Source organism: Schistocerca americana, chromosome 6 (assembly GCF_021461395.2).
Source record: "Schistocerca americana isolate TAMUIC-IGC-003095 chromosome 6, iqSchAmer2.1, whole genome shotgun sequence".
In the NCBI taxonomy this organism is placed as follows: domain Eukaryota; kingdom Metazoa; phylum Arthropoda; class Insecta; order Orthoptera; family Acrididae; genus Schistocerca; species Schistocerca americana.
This window is the reverse complement of record NC_060124.1, coordinates 120,100,991-120,124,867: the sequence shown is the minus strand read 5'-3', so window position 1 is coordinate 120,124,867 and position 23,877 is coordinate 120,100,991. Positions and strand designations below refer to the sequence as shown.

The 23,877-nt window shown below is 38.9% G+C and overlaps 1 protein-coding gene across 1 annotated transcript in view; it reads left to right on the top strand.

Annotated features, from left to right (window-relative positions):
• The window catches only part of LOC124620004 (dynein beta chain, ciliary-like), a 588,564-nt gene that overhangs the window by 221,272 nt on the left and 343,415 nt on the right, over positions 1-23,877 (top strand). The gene's annotated exons all lie outside the window — the stretch shown is intronic.

Below are 23,877 nucleotides of genomic sequence, written 5' to 3'. Positions count from 1 at the left end.
AACACATACATTACATTGCTGTACAGAGCAATAATGTTTGTGAAACATAGTTTTATATTAAATTAACACCACACACACTACTAGAGCGTCCTTCTATGGCTTAACAGTACCTTTTTTTCAAAACTGCTGCAGCAGAGTTCTGAGGTTCAATAATGTACACACCTTGAGAAGAGTCAGTTTATAGCAGGGATCATGTCCATCGGCTACCACATGTGGGCAGGCGACTTGAATTCTCACACTAATTAATTCGTCACTCATGTTTCTCATTCGGTGATAGTGGTTTGTGAAATGTGCACTACCTGCAGCAATACAGGATTACAGTGTCCAGAGGATTCACAATGCAGCAGTGTACCATCCGAACAAAGCTGGATAGGGGTGAGTAAACACCACTAAGTTATTCACTTTATAATGTTCTGTGTTTATATGTCCCACACAGCGGTGAGAAAGTTTGCTTCGTCAAAGGGTTTGCTAGTTGTGCTCACTCCACAGAGTGTCTACATGTTATTTATTTGTCACTCGACTGTCCTTCCATTATTTGAACATCAGAACAGTGCACAACATTTGCACTTCAGTCTCTAGTTCATGACAACAGTATTTTCTTAGATTTCAGCTACATAAAAGTGTACATTAGTCAGATACAAATGGTCATTTTTCTAGCTTTATATATTCTTAGCCACAAAAATGGACATAAAATCAGCTGTATTTTCCAAATTTGGAATCAATCAGTCAGTCGGACACTAACAAATGGCCCATGGTCTAATAAATCTGCAAACAGAAATAAAGGTTAGGACATCATGCCTCCTGAACCCATACATGACAGAAAGTCAAAACAAAATGACCAAAGCCAGCAAAAACAACAAGGCTTATGGCCGTGAACGCCAACACGGCAGCACGACTGATGTTAATTATACCTGACACACTCTAAACATCTACTCAATGACTCATATCCTGGATTGTGCTCAGGATGTAACTAAGAGTACACAAATATATACACAAAGCATGGTTACAGATACACGTAATAAAGAAAACACATCATGGTAATCCACTAGAGTAAGTACAGAAATCATTGCATTTAAAATTTACGTACTATTTAGGTATCTAAGAATCACTTTCTTATAGCAGAGTTCAGCTCATAGTTCTTAAAAATTACTATATACAGGCAAAGCTTAAGAGATCGGAATCTCATGAATCATCAGAGAATACCAAGAAACGCTAAGTCCATGTTTGTTACAGTTTGTAACTTATTCAGAAACTTTGCATGCGTGTCAATATTCATTGTACACCAAGCACAGAAATCATTCTCCTTTAGGTGATCATTGTGTCCTTTTCATTAACTGGTATCACAGTCCGCGCAAGGATAAGATTCCCTGTGACTAAATGCTGTGTTACTAATAACTTTACTAACAAATGAACATTACTAAAAAAATGACAAAATAGAAAATATTTAATAAGCTTTTGCTTATGAAACTAAAGTTCAAAGTGCAGAAGGCACTAGCATGTGTGTAGCAAATACAGTCCTCAATACATGAATAAACATAACAACATAATATAAATTATTATGAAATCTCAATTTGCTGGTGCATAGTTTATGTCTTTCTTTTGAGCCTTGTTATCTCTTAGTATTTAGGACAGCAAGCTTTTTCTTCCAATAATTATATCAGCGCAAGTATTTAATGATACGATCACCTGTCTAGTCTTCTCTTTTAACAAGATGTCACGTCTCAGGGCGAGTGGAAGGGGAGCTACCCACTCATTCTTAGCTTTATTTGATGTTATTTCATTGGGTGTGTGCCCTGTGGACAGATGTGGAAGACCGTTCATGATTTCTTCAAAGAGGGTGACTAAATCAACCCACGTTGTCTGTTTTTCTGTGCAATTACTTTCCAGGTGGAATCAGGAAATTAAAATCTGTTTGATGTTCTGCTTCCGCAGAAACAAACGCCGAACTCGCCCAGTGAAATTCGATGCATTATCAGACAAATATGCTTTTGGCTTGCTGAAGCGAGGGAAATAATCTTCCTTCAGTCTCTCAACAATGGGCTTGGCATGAGCTGATTTTGTTACATACAAACGGATGTTTTTGGAAAACAAATCATGTATATCCACCAAGTACTTGACACCTCCCCTTCCCTGAGGGTAAGGTCCAGCCAAGTCAATAGAAGCGATCTCTCCAGGTTTTGATGTCAGTATGGGATGCAACGGAATCTTATTTGGTATGCACGTAGGTTTGGTTCTCTGACATACGGCACATGTTCCTGGTAAATGATGCACTCATCTGTGCAGGTTCGGTAGGCAACAGTAAGTGGCAATCTTCTGCTTACATTTTTCTATTCCACAGTGCCCACAGGCCATGTGTGTATACCAGATTAGGTGATCCTGGTATGCACGGGGTATGCACACACACCACAATTCTATATCAGAATTATTCCTATGGAATAAAACATCATTGTGCACTGTGTAGAATTGACTTAGTTTGTGGGTTGGCTGCTCCGCCAACACACGCTTAACTTTTGCCCACTTCGGATCTACGTCCTGCAGGGTTTTCATGTTGTTACACATTTCTAAATAGTACCTGCGATGGACAGGATCTTCCATCAGTAGCACTTTGTAATCGGCGGCCTGCTCGACAAGTTCATTTAACGACAACCTGGATAAGGCGTCAATGATAATATTTTCACTGCCCTTTATATAGATAATTTCAAAATCGTATTCTTTCAAAAATAAGACCCACCGCATCAACTCTGGTGTAGAAGGTGACAGGTCAAAAGAAAGCTATGTGCCTTATGGTTGCAGTTCACTTTAATGTGCCAACTGCAAATAAAATAATTAAACTTCTTGAAAGACCATACAACGGAGACAGCTACCAGCTCTGTAGCTGAGTAGGATCTTTCACACTCGGTTACTACTCTGCTGGCAAAGCTAATAACCTGAACTCCGTTTGGCCATCAACCTCAACCATTTGAAATAAACAAGAGCCCAAGCCCAAATGGAATGCATCTGAGGCAATGCAAAAATCCTGTTGCATGTTGGGATGGTCAAGAATTCCAGCATTAACCAATGCATCTTTAATTTTTTCAAACGCATCCTGGCACTGTGGAGTCCAGGACCAGGGAGCATTTTTCTTTAACAAAGCCAGTAATTCCAGACTGTTCAACAGCTGGTTTGACACAAAAGCGTCTAAAAAAAGACGTTATGCCAAGGAAAGATTTTAATTGTTTTCTTGTCATGGGTGACGGACCATTAGCTATTGCCTGTATCTTGTCCGGGTCAGGACCAATACCTGAAGGTGATATAATGTTGTCTAAAAACTTGATTTGCTGCTTGCCAAATTTTGATTTCTCCAGGCTTCTGGAACATGAGTCCGAAAATCATTGTAATACTTCTTTCAACAATTTTAGGTGTTCATCCCAGAAACCTGTGGCGATTAATAAATCATCAACATAACCGTTTACTTTATCCAACAACCCTGGACAAAGAACAGTGTCAAGGGCCATAACAAATATGCCAGAGCTGATGTTTGACCTGAATGGCTGCTCCTTGAACTGGTACAACTGCCCTGTGAATACAAAGGCAGAATACTTGCATGAATCTTCTGACTGCCAATACGAACTACGGAGATCCAGTGTGGTTAGAAAATTCACACATGAGAATTTTTGCAATAGCTCTTCCAGAGCTTCCAAACACATACATGCCAGTACAATAATTTTGTTTATGTTGTGCATGACAAGGACCATACGCAATCCACCACCTGGTTTGACAATGGCTAACAACAGACTGCAGTAAGGAAAGAACAAAGTTTCAATTATATCCCAGGCGAGCACCTTTCGTAATTCTTGTTTAATGGTCTCCATGTGGACCCACGGGATTGCATAGGTCTTGTTGCAATAAGTTGCATCATGGGGAACAACATTCATGTGGTATACGTATCCGTTGATAATACTCGGTTTTTTAGGAAAGACACGTACATACATGGTTAACAGATGCATAAGATCATTCTTTTGTTGTTCACTAAGACACTCAGGTTCTCATGCCTTAGCAAGTATTTTGCTTACTTCAGGTAGATCAGCATCTGCATATGCTGACACCAGATCTGATTGATTGTGGGGTAAGTGACTGTCTGCCCCCTGTACATTTACACCCACTACTCGGATAGACAGGTCTGTATGATAACTGACTTGACGTGCCTTTGTACAAATTAAATTTAACTTTATCTCCCTCTCATTAGTAGTCAAGGTGCAGGTTCCTTGTTGTAGGTTGATACACGCAGTCCTCCATCTTAGGAACTCCATCCCTAACAAGTACGGTATGGTCAATCCCTTCACTATTAAGAACGTGCACTCCACAGCTTCGCTCTCGAATTCAATTAAGACCAGTACCTGCTTTTCTACCCTTTGTGTACAGGCACCAATAGCTCCCGACACAACACAAGTCTGTACAGGCAACATCAGTACTTTTGTGTTTTCCTGTATTCTTTTCAGGAAATAAGTAGCCATCACACACATACTCACACCGGTGTCGATTGTAATGGTAACCGGAATACCTCCAACTACCCCCTTTACAGTTGTTTGCACCTGATCTACCCAAATATCTTTACAAGATATCGGATCACCTGATAGTTCTTCCCAAATATCAGCATCATTGTTGTAACAAAGCATGTTCGTTACATTAACAATATTGTTGCCTCTATTAAATCCCTCGGTCACAATCAGGAAGTGTGATGAGACCACAGTTAGTTTAACACCTCCAAAGTTTGCGGAGGGTGCTCATCTACGCACTCCACAATTTTCACTGTCTCATTTCTGGGATTTTGTGCCCATCCAGCTGGTGGTCTTGGCTCAGAAGCTGTTTGATTCCAGCCTGTGTTGGTGTTGGGCAGATTATTATTTTGTGGGAAGTTTCGCGGCTGCTGGTTATGTGTGTTCTGTCTGGACGACCACTGTTCTGCATTTGATCTGTTCCGACCATTATAATAACCAGGGTTAAATCTATTATTTTTATTTTGAAGTTAAGATCTGCCACCGTTATGCTGCTGTTGGTTCCTGTTTGTAATTTGCTGCGTGTCTTGCGTGGGCGGGGTCGCATCATTATCAGCAGCTCCGTTCCGACCATTGTTGTTATGGTTGCAAGACTGCACTGCTCATGTGCCACCATTGCCGTTTTCGTGGCGCACATCATCGTGGATTAAATCAAGTGCATCTATGACCAATAAAAATCCTTCTATGTCATCTTCCAGGGGATGAATTAATTTTTCACGGATATCCACCAGTAATTTGCCTTTTAATATCCCGACACATCTTTCGATGTGATGGGATTGTCCCAGTACCTAGTTTTGTTAATATACTGCTCAAGGTATTTTCAAAGCATTCCCTGCTTAGGGTGGTGGAGAATTACCATATGGACTGTAATGTCCAGTGTAATGTTGCAGTGACATCATATTATTCTGTGTCACCCCTGCCAGATTATTTTGAAAAACAGTGGTAATGAATCTGGCACTTGTGGCAACTCTTGCATCTGACGAATCTTGTTTTTTAAATCATTCACTTGTTGCTGCCACCCAGGTAACTCATTTTTCAAAACATTTTGAATGTGACGAAGTTCATTCCACAACAATTCGCCAGATGCACCTATTCAGACGGTACCTCTGCACCAACAGCTCGTACTGCGGCACATATTTCTGTCTTGGCTTTTTGAATTATGTCTTTATTGTGTTCTGATACCCATTCATCAAATTCCCTATTTAATCTTTCGCCTTGAGCGTCGAGATTTTGCTGCAAATTGTGCTCTTGCTCAAGTGAAAGTTCCGCGAACTGGTCTGTCAGATTTGGCATTTTCGCTTGCATGGTTGTCTGTATATCTTTTAATTCCTTCACATCATCAGACAACTGCTTAACCTGATCCAGAATCTCATGATATGCTTCAGTTAAGCTCGAGATTTCAGTTCGGATTCGCGCTAGGTTTGCATCCAGTTGACTGTTCAGATCAGTGATTATATCATCAAATTTCTCATGAATGCTTTAGATAAACCTTGAAATTTTGGATCTAATGCAATGCTAAAATTTTCTTGAATATTTTTAGTCAAATCTGCAAATTCTGCATCAGACGCAGTGCTTTGTGCATCAAATTACACGTTTCCTAGCCTTAAAGGGGAATCAAAATTGTAAATTAGCATTCCAAATTAATAAATAAGCAGGAAAGTGCCATTAGGTGGCAGTCGCTTGCATATTGTTGCCCGCAATACGGACAGTGCAGCATGATAAAACTGCAATGCTCCATGCCAAGTTCAGTGTGAAGCAGCTAGTATAAATTAAAAAACAAAACATGGACCTCCATCAATAATTTGAACGAAGTGGGGCCTTTGTCCGACTGGTGTAGGTTGCACAACGACGTCACTGTTAGTGGATGGCAGGCTGAATCATTCTTTGCGTCAGTCACATGAAAACTGCGGCAAGATGCAAATGAAATGATCGCGCATTGAACTCGGGAACATGTAGAAATATACGCGGTTTGAAATTAATGACTGAACACGAGAAGTGTTCGGCCATATATGTCCACTAACAATGGGTCGTCGGCGCCTCTTTTCCAGTCGTGATTGTCTGAAAAACGTAAATCATAAAATATTAATAACAAATTGACATGGAGGTTTGAAATTTAGAAATGAAAATCATAGTAAAGTTAACTTTGACTACATTATAAGCACTTAAGGTACATTTTAACAAAGATTCATGCAGAGAGTCATGACAATGCGTCCATACCTAATCAGAGCGGGAACAGAACAGAATAAAAACCAGCGAATGCTAGACAAAAGAATTAGATATAAAAATGACTAACGAAATTAAACAGACGTTGTATATCAACAGATATATCATAAGTACACACAGATGAAACTAAAAGACGGGATGTAATATTGAATCTCTGACTCCGTAAATGTCGGAAATAATTTTAAAAGCAAAATAAATACTACTAATTAAAAAGTAATACTTCAAGATCCTGGGTTCAAGTCCCGGTCGGGGCACACATTTTCAGCTGTCCCCATTGATGTATATGAACAACACCTGTCGGCAGATAAGTGTTTTGATTTGATTATCATTTCTTTACTTCTAATTTGTTCTCAATGAACACGTATTCAGCCTGTCATTCTTCAGTAGGTATTTATGTACTTAAGACTTCAGGTTCAAGGTAAGTTTGTATATACTCACTGGCACATCCACTGTACATGTGTAGCCTGTCTGCCCTAAGAAATGTATAATCTGGAAGTTGAACAGATGCAGAGGATATGTGTGGTTGTAGCTTCCTTTCTGACAATAGGATTACAAAATAGTTAAGTTCGTGAAAGAGGAGGCTTAGTTCCTTGAAATGTGCAGATAAAGATTGGGTTGCAGTGTGCTTCTAGCAGCTCTGACACATTCTGCTGAGCGGCCTGGAGGAGGATGTTTGACCGGTTCATTCCTTTGTACTCAATTGCCTGTAGTGAGGGGCAATGGACATATTTTCCAGAAAGCAGATTTCCTCAGAGGTGGCCTAGATTTTGCATGCCCCAGTGGTCGTCACTCAAGTGTTCTGAAGGGAGGGATATCACAGAGCTAATACTTTCTGAGATTACAGAGATATGGTAGCTAGCAAGAAATATTTGAGGTGAGGAAATATGGCCAAGATAATAACGTCTGAGACAGTTTACCCTCTGTCTTAAGAGGATGAAATCTAGTTCGTGTGTTGTTTAGTTCAGGGTGAAAAGAAAAAGAGAGATGATTGACAAGGCTGACACTGCCAGTAGAGAAAAATAAGTGTAATAACTACAGGATTAAATTAGAAGTTAATATAATGACTCTGGCTGTGATTTTTGTTATTGACAGCTTAAAACAAAAAGATGAGTGAGTAGTGACCCATGGGAAAGAGTAATAATTACAATGCTACTATTACAAACAGGTAGAGAATATTTGGGCTCTACTATGTGAAACGAAGTTTCTTTTATACACTGTTTATCACAGTTCGTATGTTTCGAATGTTCGTTAATCTTAATGGCACTGTCAAGAAATACTTCACTGCCATGTTGCACTTAGAGTTCAGAAGTCCTAACACCATGCCAAAACAGAAAGGCATCCTCACCTGGACAGGCACCAAACAGAACATGAACTACTTGCAAATCTACATTCTTCCCTCAGAGTCTTGTCGTAGAAAGTTTGTTCAATTACTGTAAAACTGGTCTTAAGTGAAAACTTCCAATAATTTTCACCACACAACTTTTAATTAGTGTAACTTTTCCAGCTTTTATTGTCACTATAAGCAGTATGATGACCAGTTGCTGTTTTCACATGAATTGTTACTCATCACATAGAAGAGATATTGAGGAGCGGGCAGGCACAATGAAAAGACTGCTAAGCATTTAAGCTCTCGGACAAATAAGTCCTTCTTTGGAAATAGAAACTACACACACATACCCACAAGCAGAACTCTCTCTCTCTCTCTCTTTCTCTCTCTCTCTCTCTCTCTCTCTCTCTCTCACACACACACACCATAAAAATAAAATTAATTTGGTGAGAGAAAGAGAGGTATGACGACATCACAATCAAAGACGCCTGTCAGAAGTTTTCTCCTTTACACAAGCACCACACAGAACATGACGATAGGCACTGCTTTTAGTCTTCTGTGACATTCCTATTAATAATTATTACCCCTAGTCTCTAGTCAAACATCAGTGACGATGCAACAGCCATTGCCTTGAAGATTATTCCTGTTCATCCAAAGATTGACTTCATGGTTCTTGATGTGCATAGAAGGGAACAGGTGTACTTGCAAATTATAGAAATAAAATTCTTTTCCTCCACAAGCTATCCACCTTTTATTTGTTATGCACATATAGAACAAGATACATCTGTACACCATGGTGGATGAGAACAAAAGAGCTCTATTAAAAGCAAGACAGGTGATTAAAAAATATGAAGGTACGTTTTTTAAATTTTTCTGCTGCCCTCTCCAATTCCATTAATGCGCCATAATATGAATTAATATACATTTGGCATATTCAACTGGCAATTGTATGTGAGTGTGTGTAGGGATGTGGAGGAATGAGGACAGGATGACAGGATGGGGCTGCTTGATGCAGAGTCTGGAAGCTGTAGGTGGGGTGTGGGGGGCTGGAGGTGTTAGAGAAGGGGGAAAATACCATAGGTACATTGGCAGAATAGAAGGTGTGTAGTGCTCTAGTGGGATCAGAGAACAGGTAGGTGGAGGATACGATTAATGAAGGTTGAGTGCCCTGGCGAGGGGGGGGGGGGGGGGGGGGGTTGGGAAGGAAGGAGATGTTGCAGGGAGAGTTCCCACCTGCACAATTTAGAAAATCTGATCTTTGTAGGAAGGACCCAGATGGCATAGGCTGTGAAGCAGTCAGTAAAGTGAATGATGTGGCCCATCTGTCCCATGGCCAAAGTTTTGTGGGTTTGACTCTTCATGCAGACGGACAGCTTTTAGTTGCCATGCTCATATACGAGGTACTGTGCAACTCTCACACTACACTCTCCACGATTGCCGACCTCAAGGTGTTGCACTACAGCCACGTAAACATGGCTGCCTTCATTGTTTCTCCTGCCAAGTGTGAATTACGAAGTGTAATTCAGTTTCTGCAAGCAGAATGGAATAGTGCAGCAGAAATTCATCGGAGAATGAGCCAAGTGTATGGTGATAACTTCATGACTGATGGTGTTGTGCGTGAATGGTGCCAAAATTTTAAAGATGGCTGAAATGGTGTGTGTGATGTATGGGGCCAAGGACACAAGTCTGTCATTACAGCTGACCTTGTTGAACGAGTTGACAGAATGGTTAGAGAAAATCGTAGGTTCACCATAACTGCTTTGTCTATGGAAATTCCAGAAGTTTCAAGATCTGTCATACACTCTATCATTTCTGAAAATTTAGGCTAAAAAACTTTGTGCTCGTTGGGTTCCAAAAATGTTGACAGATGCCCACAAAAGTCACCGAATGGTGTAGGTTTTGAATTTTTTTGACCATTATCATGATGAAGGGGAGAACTTTTTGAAATCAAATGTTACTGGGGATGAAACTTGGATCAAGTACAACACATTGGAAATAAAGTGACAATCACAATAATGAATGCATCCAAATTCACCAAAGAAGCCAAAAAAATTCAAATATTCAACAACAAAGGTTATGGCTACCGTGTTTTGGGACCAAACAGGTGTGTTGCTTGTAGAGTTTATGCAGCCTGGAACCACTATCAGTGCAGCTGCTTATTGTGAAACTTTACATTTGTGGAGAACCATTAAAAATTAACGAAGAGGTATACTGACTTCAGTAATCATGTTGATCCATGACAATGCTCGTTCGCACACTGTTGGCACAACCCAACGGCTTCTTAAACAATTTCTATGGGACATTTTCAATCATCTGTCGTACAGTCCTGACCTGGCACCCAGTGACTTTCACTTTTTCCCTGAACTGAAGATGTGACTAGGAGGGCAATGCTTTCAAACCCATGAAAATCTTCAAAACAATGTCAATGCTCATCTGAAATCATTGGTGGCAACATTTTTTGAAAAGGCTATTGCAAAGCTTGTCCACAGGTATGATAAATGTATCAGTCTTTTTGGTGATTATGTTGAAAAGAAACCATTTGTGTACAACACTTTTGGTAGTAAAATAATTGTTTTCTATTAACTTGTCTTTATTTATAGCCTGTCAGAGTTTAAAAAAGAAACGGCCCTCCCAGAAAGCAGCACAGTAGTTGCAGTTCAGTTTGTATACCAAATGATTGTTTACACAGGCAGCCTTGCGCCTTTGATGGGATAAGAGAGGCCTGTGACAGAACTGGAGTAGGTGATAATTGGAGGATGTATGGGAACAGGTCTTGCATCTAGATGTATTGCAGAAATATGAGCCACGAGGCAAGGGGTTGGGAGCAGGGGTGGAGTAGGGATGGACAAGAATATTACCATTATTTAGCAGTACATGGATAGGAATGGTAAAAACGGTAGAGCATACGGGTGATACATGCTATTATAGCAATAATGGAAATCTTTGGATAGAACAGTATATAAAATAAAGCAAAGACAATTATAGTAAACACCGGGCAATTGTAGCAAACATCATACAATGGGACTTAGTGGTTAAGTATTTATTTACAAGCAGTTCCTCTTCTTTTATACTCTCTGTCAGACATTTTATATCACTGAGTAAGTGATCAAACATTTTGGTTGCAGCATTGTGCACCCCTTTATGTGCTAAAGACAACCACAATATGGCATAATGAATGTCATTTTTTATTCTGTCATTGCAGTTATGTTCATTATCGTTCCTTTTGACTTTTTAATTTACAACACATTTCATGAGGAAATAAGCCTACTGTGAAGCAGTGGTGAAAATGTGTATCTCCCTATAGATGTCTACAAATGTGAGACCCAAGTTTTTCCCAGCATATCCAGTGTTCAGATAACTTATGGTAATGCAAGTGGGTGATGTCAACAACTGCCAATATTTTGATAGGAGCACACCCTGCCATTTTCAAGGGATAACTGCAGCAAATAAGCATTGTGCAAGAGAATTTAAAACCTTGGTTTTCAGAGAAACTTCTGAAAAACCACACACACACTGTAAGCAATAGCACCATCATAAACCAAAGATGACTGACATCAGAAGTTACTGGTAGTGAAATTAATAATCAATGGGTGAGGTAGCATTAACTCTGTCCCTCAGTTTTTTGACAAGTGAGAGAGCATGATTCCATCCAGAATTTACACAAAAACCACCATCTCTATTTATAAGACTATTGTTTGTTGTTGTTGTGGTCTTCAGTCCTGAGACTGGTTTGATGCAGCTCTCCATGCTACTCTATCCTGTGCAAGCTTTTTCATCTCCCAGTACCTACTGCAACCTACATCCTTCTGAATCTGCTTAGTGTATTCATCTCTTGGTCTCCCTCTACGATTTTTACCCTCCACGCTGCCCTCCAATACTAAATTGGTGATCCCTTGATGCCTCAGAACATGTCCTACCAACCGATCCCTTCTTCTGGTCAAGTTGTGCCACAAACTTCTCTTCTCCCCAATCCTATTCAATACTTCCTCATTAGTTATGTGATCTACCCATCTAATCTTCAGCATTCTTCTGTAGCACCACATTTCGAAAGCTTCTATTCTCTTCTTGTCCAAACTGTTTATCGTCCATGTTTCACTTCCATACATGGCTACACTCCATACGAATACTTTCAGAAATGACTTCCTGACACTTAAATCTATACTGGATGTTAACAAATTTCTCTTCTTCAGAAACGCTTTCCTTGCCATTGCCAGCCTACATTTTATATCCTCTCTACTTCGACCATCATCAGTTATTTTGCTCCCCAAATAGCAAAACTCCTTTACTACTTTAAGTGCCTCATTTCCTAATCTAATTCCCTCAGCATCACACGACTTAATTAGACTACATTCCATTATCCTTGTTTTGCTTTTGTTGATGTTCATCTTATATCCTCCTTTCAAGACACTGTCCATTCCATTCAACTGCTCTTCCAAGTCCTTTGCTGTCTCTGACAGAATTACAATGTCATCGGCGAACCTCAAAGTTTTTATTTCTTCTCCATGAATTTTAATACCTACTCCGAATTTTTCTTTTGTTTCCTTTACTGCTTGCTCAATATACAAATTGAACAACATCGGGGAGAGGCTACAACCCTGTCTTACTCCCTTCCCAACCACTGCTTCCCTTTCATGTCCCTCGACTCTTATAACTGCCATCTGGTTTCTGTACAAATTGTAAATAGCCTTTCGCTCCCTGTATTTTACCCCTGCCACCTTTAGAATTTGAAAGAGAGTATTCCAGTCAACATTGTCAAAAGCTTTCTCTAAGTCTACAAATGCTAGAAACGTAGGTTTGCCTTTCCTTAATCTTTCTTCTAAGATAAGTCGTAAGGTCAGTATTGCCTCACGTGTTCCAGTGTTTCTACGGAATCCAAACTGATCTTCCCCGAGGTTGGCTTCTACTAGTTTTTCCATTCGTCTGTAAAGAATTCGTGTTAGTATTTTGCAGCTGTGACTTATTAAGCTGATAGACTATTAGCTAATTTAATTTCAGCAGTTTCCTTAATAATACTTACCCAATGGCTAAAAGTACATGTCAGAATCTCCTCATTGTTATACTCCACAGGATGACCGATGCCAAGACAGTATTCTGCAACGGCGTCTTTGCTCAGTTTTTGTAACTGTGTGTGATGCTTATGCTCAGTACACCAGTTCTCCATAGTCCTGATAGTCTGACCAATATATGACAAGCCACACCTACAAGGAGTATGGTAGACACCCGACTTACACAAACCAAGATCATCCTTTACAGAACCTAAAAGGACCCTGATCTTAGATGATGGCTGTAAAACACACTTCACATCATATTTGTGCAAAATACAACTAATCCTGTTTGGAATGCTCCCTGAGTAAGACAAAAAGGTGTAGTCTTTGGTGCCACCTGTATACTATCACCACCCATGTGGTGCACAGTTGGTCGAAATCACAAGCAAGTCTGATCTGTCTTTCACTATAATCATTCTGACAAAGGTGACTTCAAGATGTGCTAAATCAGCTGACAAACTTTCAGACCCTGTGAACCAAGTTATGACATACTCTTTCACATTGATCTGGATGGTGCAAGTTTCAGCCTGCAGATACAAGCCCGTGTGAGTAGGCTGCCTGTAAATGACATGTCCCAACATATTATCAGCCTTCCTCCTGAACAACACACCAAGGAAGGGGAGACAGCAACCCTTTTCCACCTCTAACATGAAACAAGTTTCCTGGTGGATTGAATTCAGGTGTTCTAAAAAGTCATTCAAATGCTCACTGCCACAAGGCCAAACAACAAAACATCATCTATATATCTGAAAAACACACAGGTTTCAAATGCACCTCCTCTGAGGCATGTTCCTCATTGTCGTCCATAAACAAACTGGCATTGATAGGTGACAAAAGGCCTCCCATCGCAACTCCATCTGTCTGCTTGTAGAGGTGGTAAAGGATGGCTGTCTTCCCTTCCTTGATGTTTTGGTCAGGAGGAAGGTTGATAGTTCTTTGGGACATGCCATTTATAAAAAGCCTACCCACACTGACTTGTATCTTCAGGCTGATAGTTGTCAACACTTGGCTCAACACGAAGGGGTATGGTACTTTGTGTCTTGGTTCACAGGGCCCATGTTATCTCAGACCTGGAGAGTTTTGTCTACTTAGTTAGCCCATCTTGAAGTCGCCTCTCATCAGAAAGGCTACATTGAAATACAGACCAGACGTGTTATAATATCAAGCAAATACGCAACATGTGAGTAATGATAATACTGAGCTGCCACCAAAGTCTACTCCCTTTTTGCCCTAGGTAGGGAGCATTTCAAACAGGATTGGTTGTATTTTGCAGAAACATGATGTGAAGTGTGTTTTACAGCCACCATCTATGATCAGGGTTCTTTTAGGTTCTGTAAAGTGTGATCCTGGTTTGCGCAAGCTAGGCGTCTTTGTACTCCTTGCAGTTGTGGCATAATATATATTGGTCAGACTATCAGGACTGTGGAGAGCCAATGTACTGAGCATAAGCATTACACATACTTACAACAGCCAAGCAAATCCGCCATTGCCGAACATTGCCTTGGCTCCAGTCATCCTTTGGAATAATACAACATGGTGATTCTGGTGTGCACTTTCAGCTATTGGGATAGTGTTATTAAGGAAGCTGTTGGAAAGTAAATTAGCAAGTAACTTTATAGATAGAGATGGTGATTTTTGTTTAAATTCTTGATGGAATCCTACACTCTCCCTTGTAAAGAAGTAGAGGGACAGAGTTAATGCTATCTCACCCATCGATTATTAATTCCACTACTGATAATTTCTGATGTTGGTCATCTTTGGTTTGTGATATCACTAGTAGTTACAGAATGTGTCTTATCTTTCCAGAGTTTCTCTGAAAACCCAAGGTTTTAAATTCCCTTGCACAGCATGTACTTGTCTTAGTTGTATCTTGAAAATGGCTGAGTGTGCTGTTGTTGAAATGCCGGCAGTTGTCAACTGTGTCACCTGACTGCATTCCTTCAAGTTATTTGAATATGTCTACAAGATGATTGTGGGTGTGCACAACTTATTGTTGTTACAGGATGTTTTTGAGCAATGGAATCACTCTTTCTTCAAGATGAGTTACCCTAGAATATTATTCCATATTATATTACTAAATGAAAATATGCAAAATGTGTCAACTTACTGATTTTTCTCTCTTCAGTTTTAGCAATTATTCTAAGTACAAATATGGCTGAACTAAATTATGTTAAGGAGTTACAAATTGTCCTTTTTCTGGTTTAAATTCTCGTCAATATGGACACCTAAGAATTTTGAAGTTTCCACCCTATTTATTATTTTCTTACCATGTTTTACACTTATCGTGGTGGGGTACCTCTAAAAATGTTGTGTCTTTTTAAAATTGAGGGTGAGATCATTCACAGAAAACCACTTACTGATATTTTTAAGAACATTGTTTACCATGGCGAAGAGTTCTCGGGCTTCCAGCCGGGTGGCGGTGTCTTCAAACAGCGACGTTTCGACGAGTGACATACTCATCATCTTCTGGCGAAGATGATGAGTATGTCACTCGTCGAAACGTCGCTGTTTGAAGACACCGCCACCCGGCTGGAAGCCCGAGAACTCTTCGCCAGCTGTATACGCCGGGAAAGCATACACTCACATTGTTTACCATGTCTTCTGTTGCTGTACATATGCTCAGATTGATTACAGCCGAGTGTCATCTGTAAAATTCTACTTTTTTCTTATTAGATGAAAGATCATTTACATATATGTGGAACAAAAGCAAAACAAAAATTGTGCCTTTTGGAATCCCAAGTCAGAATTATGTTCCCAGACTACATTGGTTGAATTACTAAGTACAACTTTGTCCATTTGTTTGGCTAGATATGATGTTATCCATTGGTTGGCTGTACCGGAAATCCTGTAAAACCTCAGGTTATCTAAGAGAATATTGTGATTCACAGAGTCAGGTGCCTGAGATAGGTTGCAGAAAATGCCAGCTGGTGCTATTTTGGTATTTAATGCTTTTAAATTTGGCGAGCAAACATATAAATGGCATTCTCAGCAGAGCAACTCTTCTGAAATCCAAATTGTGATGTACTAGGGATATTATTGTTGCTCTTATGAGATACTGTACTACAGTACTGGATGGATATACAGAGGTGGCCAAATTATTATGGTAAAGCTGCTTTAAACTCAATTTTTTATTGAAAATTTTGGTAACCATGTAACAGTGTAAGTATATGAATGTTTTAGTACTTTGTTTGCATTCCTTTAACGTTTTTCAACATCTCTATTGCTTTTGGTATACTTTCTACTTTTAGACCCACGTTTGTGTCAGCAGTTCTATGAAACATTCTTTGTTGTGACCTTCTGTGTTCCTATTTTCTTCTTAACTATTTCCCACAGATTTTCAATTGGATTCATGTCTGGGCTATTCCCAGGCCATGGAAGTACAGTAACACCATTTTCACCCAAAAACTGTCCCACAATCTTATCCTTATGGCAGAGTGCTCCATCATGCATGAAAACTTAACCTTTGCCATTAAACCATCACCTGGTCTGAGGCAGAAGTCTCTCTTTTAATACTTTGAGATATTATCCTTGATTCATTGAACCTTTAACAACGTACAGATTTCATGTACCTTTTGATGAAAAAGCACTCCAGACCATAACTGAAGTGGGATGCTTCACAGTATGGCATACACTGTTTTGATGAAACTCCTCCGATTCCCACCTCCTCGTATACTGGCTACTTTCTTCATGTGACACAGAACATTGCATCATCACTGAAGTCCACCTGGAATTAAATATTAAGTCTTTCATTACCACCACACATTTCATTACTAAAAAAATATAGTGATATTTATAGGAAAATTTTGGTAGCCATCTCAGCCATATCCACAAATTTTTCAAGAGCAACATTTGGAAATGAGTTCATTTAATGAAATTTGTACTAATGCACAATTTTTTTATATGTCTTTCCAGTCCTCAACAGACCATTTCTGTAGGGATTTTCCCCAGTTTAGCCATTTTAAGGCAATTCTTGGGGTGATCTTGGGCTTAACCATTTTTAAGCAATTCCTGGGGTGATCTTTGGCTGAGGATGGGGTCAGTGCACTGGCAGACCTACTTTACACAGAGCTCTTCTTAAGCTCTAGCTGACATTGTCATTCCATAATCCTCCAAATGCACAGAGAGTCACATACATGTAGCTTTACAATTGGAAATGACCATATTTTTCAAGTTTACTGAATTCTAGGTTCAATTTTGGTTTCCTTCCACATCTGTTTGTGCATTGCTGTTGATTAACAAATTTTTGGATTAAAATTTTTTAATACTAATCAATGTCTATTATGAGATCCTGAGCCTGGAAGCAATTTGATGCTGTGCATAACACCTTTCTGCCAGAAGTGTTCTAACAATGGCAACGAGAGTGGGTGAAACGTCTTTGTTGCTATCCATAACCTCAAACTGCATGACTCCAAAAGAACTGAAATAAACCACTCACTTGGCCTCTCATCTCTTACTTGGAGTAAATTCCAAAAGTATACTTAAATTGTTATTCACTGTTTCAACAACTGATAATTGCTAATATTCTTAACAATCAACACAACACTCAAAAAATTCTCATTATATAATGATTTTCAACTGTCAGTGTCTTGCAATCATTGTAGCTAACCTATGCTATTCAAAATTTTCTACAAATGCCCAGACTTACCTGTGAACACTCCACATTCACCTCAGAATAATTTTATCTGACCTGATTGTGTAAATGCATATTAAATATAAAATTTCAAAGCAAATGTTTGGTGCTTCAGTTTTACCATAATAATCTGGCCTCCTTTCTAATTAAACTTTTGCTACTTGAGCCAGTGTAGATGGAAAACTATTTGTTGTATGGATACCCAAATTTATAGGAATGATGTTCAGAGTGTGCACCGCAAAATTTGCATTGTTAGTAGTGTTAGTGTCATGACTTGCTGTTAGGCTCCAGCACCAGTGCAGTGACATAGGATTGAAACATAAGCATCAGTCTGCATGATGGTTGCAGATAGTCAGCATGGGTCTTGACAAGGTGAACTGGGCTTTACTTGTAAAGCTGTTTTATCAAAACATCTTCAATATTGCTGCTGCTCTTTGCTACTATCATCACATTGAAGGAGCACAGAGAGGTCCTCCTTCCACGGTGGGTTGAAGAACATGATTAGGAAGTTTGAATTACCTGCCAATTTGGGAATTGTTTGTGGAAGAGGCTGTTGGCCAATTGAGCCACAAATTGTTGAATAATTTACTGTTGCCATGGCTGAAAATGCTGAACTCAGTGACTGATCTTCAAGCACTGAATAAGCTGTGTCATGACAGCTGAACATTCCATGGTCCATCTTTTGGAAAGTGCTGCGAACAACTGTGAAATGATATCTGTAACGTGATTCCAAGCTCATATGCAGATGATCAGCACATTGAGCAATGTTTGTAATGTGAAAACTAAACGTGCTATACAATTAACAAATGTCACCCTTTCACAATGAAATTAAAATGTGTTCCTTTCAATTGTTTTTCATTATTTCTCTTATGCATGTCCTTAAAAATGTTTCCACAACATTTCATTGCCGTGTGATCACTCATTTTTCATGGGGGCCCTCTCATGAGGTGAATGTCTATTTGTTCTGGTTTTAATGACATTATCTACTTTTGAGCATTGAAATATATCAGTGGTGACAGGTGAAAGTACATTCTGGACTCGACCTCGAACCGGGATTTTCTACTTCACGCAATTGGTCACCTTAACTGCCTCAGCCATCTCCGCACGCATCCCTTTTGACCCAAATTTCCAGCCTGTTACTTACTACTAATGTAGTGACACCTACCGAAGAAACCTTTACGCAATCCCTGATTCCCATAAGAGATCAAACATGATTTACATCTGCACTGAAAGAAGGAATCATTTGTCATCACCACCTTATTGATGTGTACCAATGATCCTGTCTCTAAGCACGCTGTGATGGCCAAGGCAGTTAAGGTAATTGCTCACATAAAGCAGGAAATGCATTTTTGGGTCCTGGTATGGCATAAATTTTTACCTATTACCATTGATACATTTCAGTGCCCACATGCGGCTAAGATAGAAGGCATTATTAAACATATTTGATACCTGTGACTCATCATTTATAGCCCCTCAACTAATTAAATGTTTATATTATCCTCTTTGGTGACTGGTTGTCCTGTTTCATTTCACTACATTCCACGTAGCCCTAATTTTTGCTGATTTCTGCATAATGTATAATATGTTCCTTGATTTTTAATAACTTTTGTTACAGTTAGTAATTCTGAGTAGTTTTTGTTGTGTACAAATACTGCAGGATTTCTGTTTGTTCTTGCCAGCAGATATACTTCCCTTTTCCTGTCACAAGATGCCTTAACCCCACTAGCAATCCATGGTTTTTTACATTGCTGTTTAATGTCCTTAGTGGTTAGCTTATACAGAAAGCTATTTTCAAATAACGATACAAATTTAATGGAGTAGATTAAATTTTATGTAACCATTTGGTTCATTACACATTTTATCCTAGATCATTTCTTGTAAAGTATTCCTAAAGATATTTGTTGGTTTCCTTTGAGTATCAATGCTGTAAAGCACTATCTTATTTACCATTACTAGCTGTGTATAATATATTGAATGGAGAGAGCATTTGCTACTGGCTATACAGTTATTTTCTTGTGAGAGAGATTATCAGTTAGCAGCCTATTATCTTTATCCACCTGTGTTGGAGAGCTGACTACTGAGGTCAAGTTAAGGATCAAAGTAAGGTTTCCAGATCATTTTTTCTGTCAGAATCCTCTTGAAAATCTACATTGTAATTACCACAGACTATTATTGCTTGCTGCTGGCTGACAGATGGCATAGTAGAGAATCCAAACTCCTCATAAACACTCAAAAATTTCCCAGTGGGGATCTATTTACAGTTACAATTAAAAGTAAACTTTTTCCAGTACTCATTCAGAAGCAGACACTTCTATGTGTTGAACGCTACAAAACCTACTTGCCTCAGTGTTACTGAACTTGTGTTCTGTCTTAATATATGTAACAACTCTTCCTTTTCCCATATTAGCTCTACATGAGTAAGATGTCGGAGTGTAATATTTTATATTTAACTTCTCTAAACCTGTTGGTAGGTGGTGCTCAGATAGGTACAAGTTGTCTATCATTTCAGAACTATCTAAATTTTCCATGCAGACAAGAGGCTCTTCTGCCTCATTACGTACTCCTCTTATGTTCTGATGAAATAAGCTAACCTTACTTTTCTGTGTATTGTTAAGATTATTGTGGGACACTTCTGTTATTTTAACACTCATCATAATAAGTGCCTGAACCTTAATTCTAACCTAAAAAAGTTACCTCTCTGGCACCAGTAACCACAGGGATCTTGCTTTGTGTAATGGTTGGGGAGAGGGGAGGGTTATGTTTTCTGCAAGAAGCTCCGCCAACCTATCTTCCTCTCTCCTATTCAGGTGCAGGCCATGTATAGTATGCTCTCACTCTCGATTTTAGCATCATGCACAGTATGCATGTGAGATTTCATTTCAGTCAACAGCAGCCTGCTCTACCCATTGTTGACACTGCTCACAACAGCATTAACCCATGGCTGGTCATGGTGTTGGATGCCCTCCACAAAACTCTCATTCACGTGTGCAGTTGCTATTCCAATTTCATCCTGATCACTCCTAATCCTGTAATTTCTGTCTTTAGATGCACTGTTCCCTGCTCCACAAACTATGATAATATGATCCTCTTTGTCGAACTCTTTGCACGAGTTCCCCCCTGCCCTCTGTCGCCTGGCTATGGCTAAGGCTATCACTTGGCTTTACAATAATTGTGATATATCCTGTTCCTAATTTAACCTGTACCATGTGGCATACACCTCTGCCATAACTATTACCTAGCAGCAAGACCCTTTTCTTCGTCCTTCTTCAGGTAACCAGTCAGACTTACTCGTTACTGTAAGCTCAAATTTAAAAACATGAAGTCTCAGAAGGTGATCTGTCAATCATTTAACCATACTGTGGAAAAGAGCAATACATATAATAACCAAGATTCACAGCACAGCTCACTGCTTTAAACATTTTAATATTCTGGGAATCTATACAGTCACTTGCGAATCTATTGTTCAGAGTATTATGTGTGGAAAGAAAATTTTAAGTAGTATGATAAAAATTGTTTTGTACATGAGTATGAAACTAGGAACAGTTACAGTTTGCAGCTACATGCAACAAAGTTAAAACCAGTAGAGTTTGTTTTACAGTGACATCAAATTATATAATCAGGGTTGCCATAAGTTTCCCCAAGTGAAATCCTCTGATATTTCCCTTATTTAGAGAAAAATTTTAGCATTTTTCCCTGACTAATTTTGACATCTCAAGGGCCTTTGCAGCTGTGGTACAAGAAACAATAGTGCAAATGACGAAATATGTAACAAAAACTTGCAAGCAGATGATGTTTCCTCATATGAGCAAAAATATGAAGTACTATCATCAACATGTTTTGTAATGAACTGTTTTTAATGGAGAAAGCAAGCCAAATGGTACATGTTTTTCATTTAGACCACTGATGTTATTTTATTTCAATAAAATGAAACACATTTGGTAATAAAAATATGGACTTCCTTGGAGTCACAAGACAGATTTAAAATACCTTCTCTGATTTCAGAAATATCTGCATAAAAAAGTAGGCCTCTTAAAAGAGAGGTAAAAGGTAGCGAAGAATTGTGTTAACCAACACTGTAGGTAATGCAATAAAATGTTGATTCTACTATTTTCATTATCGTCAGTTATTACTCACTGTGTTATATCTATTATTGTACAGGTATTATGTGATTTTTCTTCTGAGAAATCTATGAGTACATAGCATATAAACTGTTAACGACTGACAGTATTCTTCTTCTTATCATCCATACTTTCCAACATATAAATCTACTTTTGAAATGTCAGAATGTACTAGAAAAATAAAATGTCTATAAAATGCCACACTGTACGATTATACATTGTACAATGTACTTGCAGTGACATGGTCGCAATTCCTGAAATCCATCACCCATGGCCTCTGGCCTGCTGATGTACACAACAGTCCTGGGTCCGTGGATAAACCATTAAAATCTGCTGCTTTATGCCACACACAAACAGACCCTGCCTGCAGAGAGATCAGTGAGACTAGATCTGACGGGCAGGGTCTGCACATTGGTGGGAACCAAATGGCTTCAGATCAGTAGGAACAATGATTTACAGATACCGGTAGAAATGGCCTGTGGTTTTGGCCTGTCATGGAAATCCACTCATGTGGACAGCTATTCATGAGCCACAGACAACATGTTAATGAAATGAGACCACGATGATCAATCCATGCAACAGACAATGAGGATAGGTAGCAACTTACCTTAAAGATATTGCTGAGCCACAGACAAGCATGTAGACAAGACAATTACACTCTCACAGCTAAATTTTCAGTCATACCTATTGTCAGAAAATGAGAGCACATGCACATTCACACTATCACTCAGACACAACTCATGCACACATGACCACCGTCTAGTGGCAAGATGTGGTGGCAGCACTGACTGCAAGCTGAGGGAAGTGATAGGAAGGAGAGAAGCGCAGTAACGAGGAAGTAGAGCGCATGTACTCAGCTGCACCCAGCCAACAATGATGCATGACAACTCAGTAAACAAATCATTTCATCTACTGAGACAAAAATGAGATTTTTTAAAGTGTTTTTTTCATATTTCCCTAATATTTCCATGATTCCCCTGACGTGTTTGAAATCTTCTGATTTCCAGAACCTGTGGCAACCATGATAATAAAGTACCACAACATATAAAGTAGATAAATATGATGTGCTCCATCAAAACAAAATTAAAAAATTATTTACAAAATAAAAGCTTGTGTAGAGTAATAGAGCAGCTAAATTAAAAAAGGTTACTTAATTTAAGAAGTTCTGTATTATAGTATGCGTAGAAATAATGCAGTTAATAATATAATGAATAAGACTAAAAAACAAATGTAATTATAGATTAAAAGAAAATTTGTTGTGAATTTTAGTGTAAGCAATTAATTTTAGGCTGTTAATTTGTCTATGTTTTGAATGACAAAACCCACAGAATGTAGTTGTTTCTCACACTAATAAAGAAATCAAATCAAATACATATCCTAAAATGAAGGAGATAGGACTTCTGAAGTCTCCCACCCCCATCCCACCAACACCATCCATCTCCAGCTCCTGTTCTTAAAACCAAAGTATGTCTTGGAAAATCTAAGTTTATTTTCTTAATATACTACACACTTTTTGTATTCTTTCATTACTCATACTATTGCAATGTAAGGTAAATCATTCTGTCTTACTTTCTTAGTTAAAATGTGACATTAATGCACAAATTACCTCTGTTATCAGTTCAGCATAAATATAGCCATTTTGATCCATTGTTGGATAAAGATCTGTGTCCAACTTCTTCACACATCTGAATTTCAGCTTCATACACAGGAATGTGTCCTGCCTGGATTCTGATATTGTCTGTATATCTTTAATTTTACCATCAATTAGTCCATTTTATGTCACAAAACTCCAGCAAACAATTTACTTAGACTGTCTCCAAACAGTTCTTTTGGCTCTATGTGCTGCCCATGTCCATTTCAGTTACATACCATGCAATATATCTTCCATTCCTGGCTTTCATTTAACCCATTTATGAACATTTTATGCATCTGTATGTGTTTTCATTTCCTCAATTGGCAACTCCTAAAATGTTCACTGGGTTAGGGTTAGTAGCAGAAG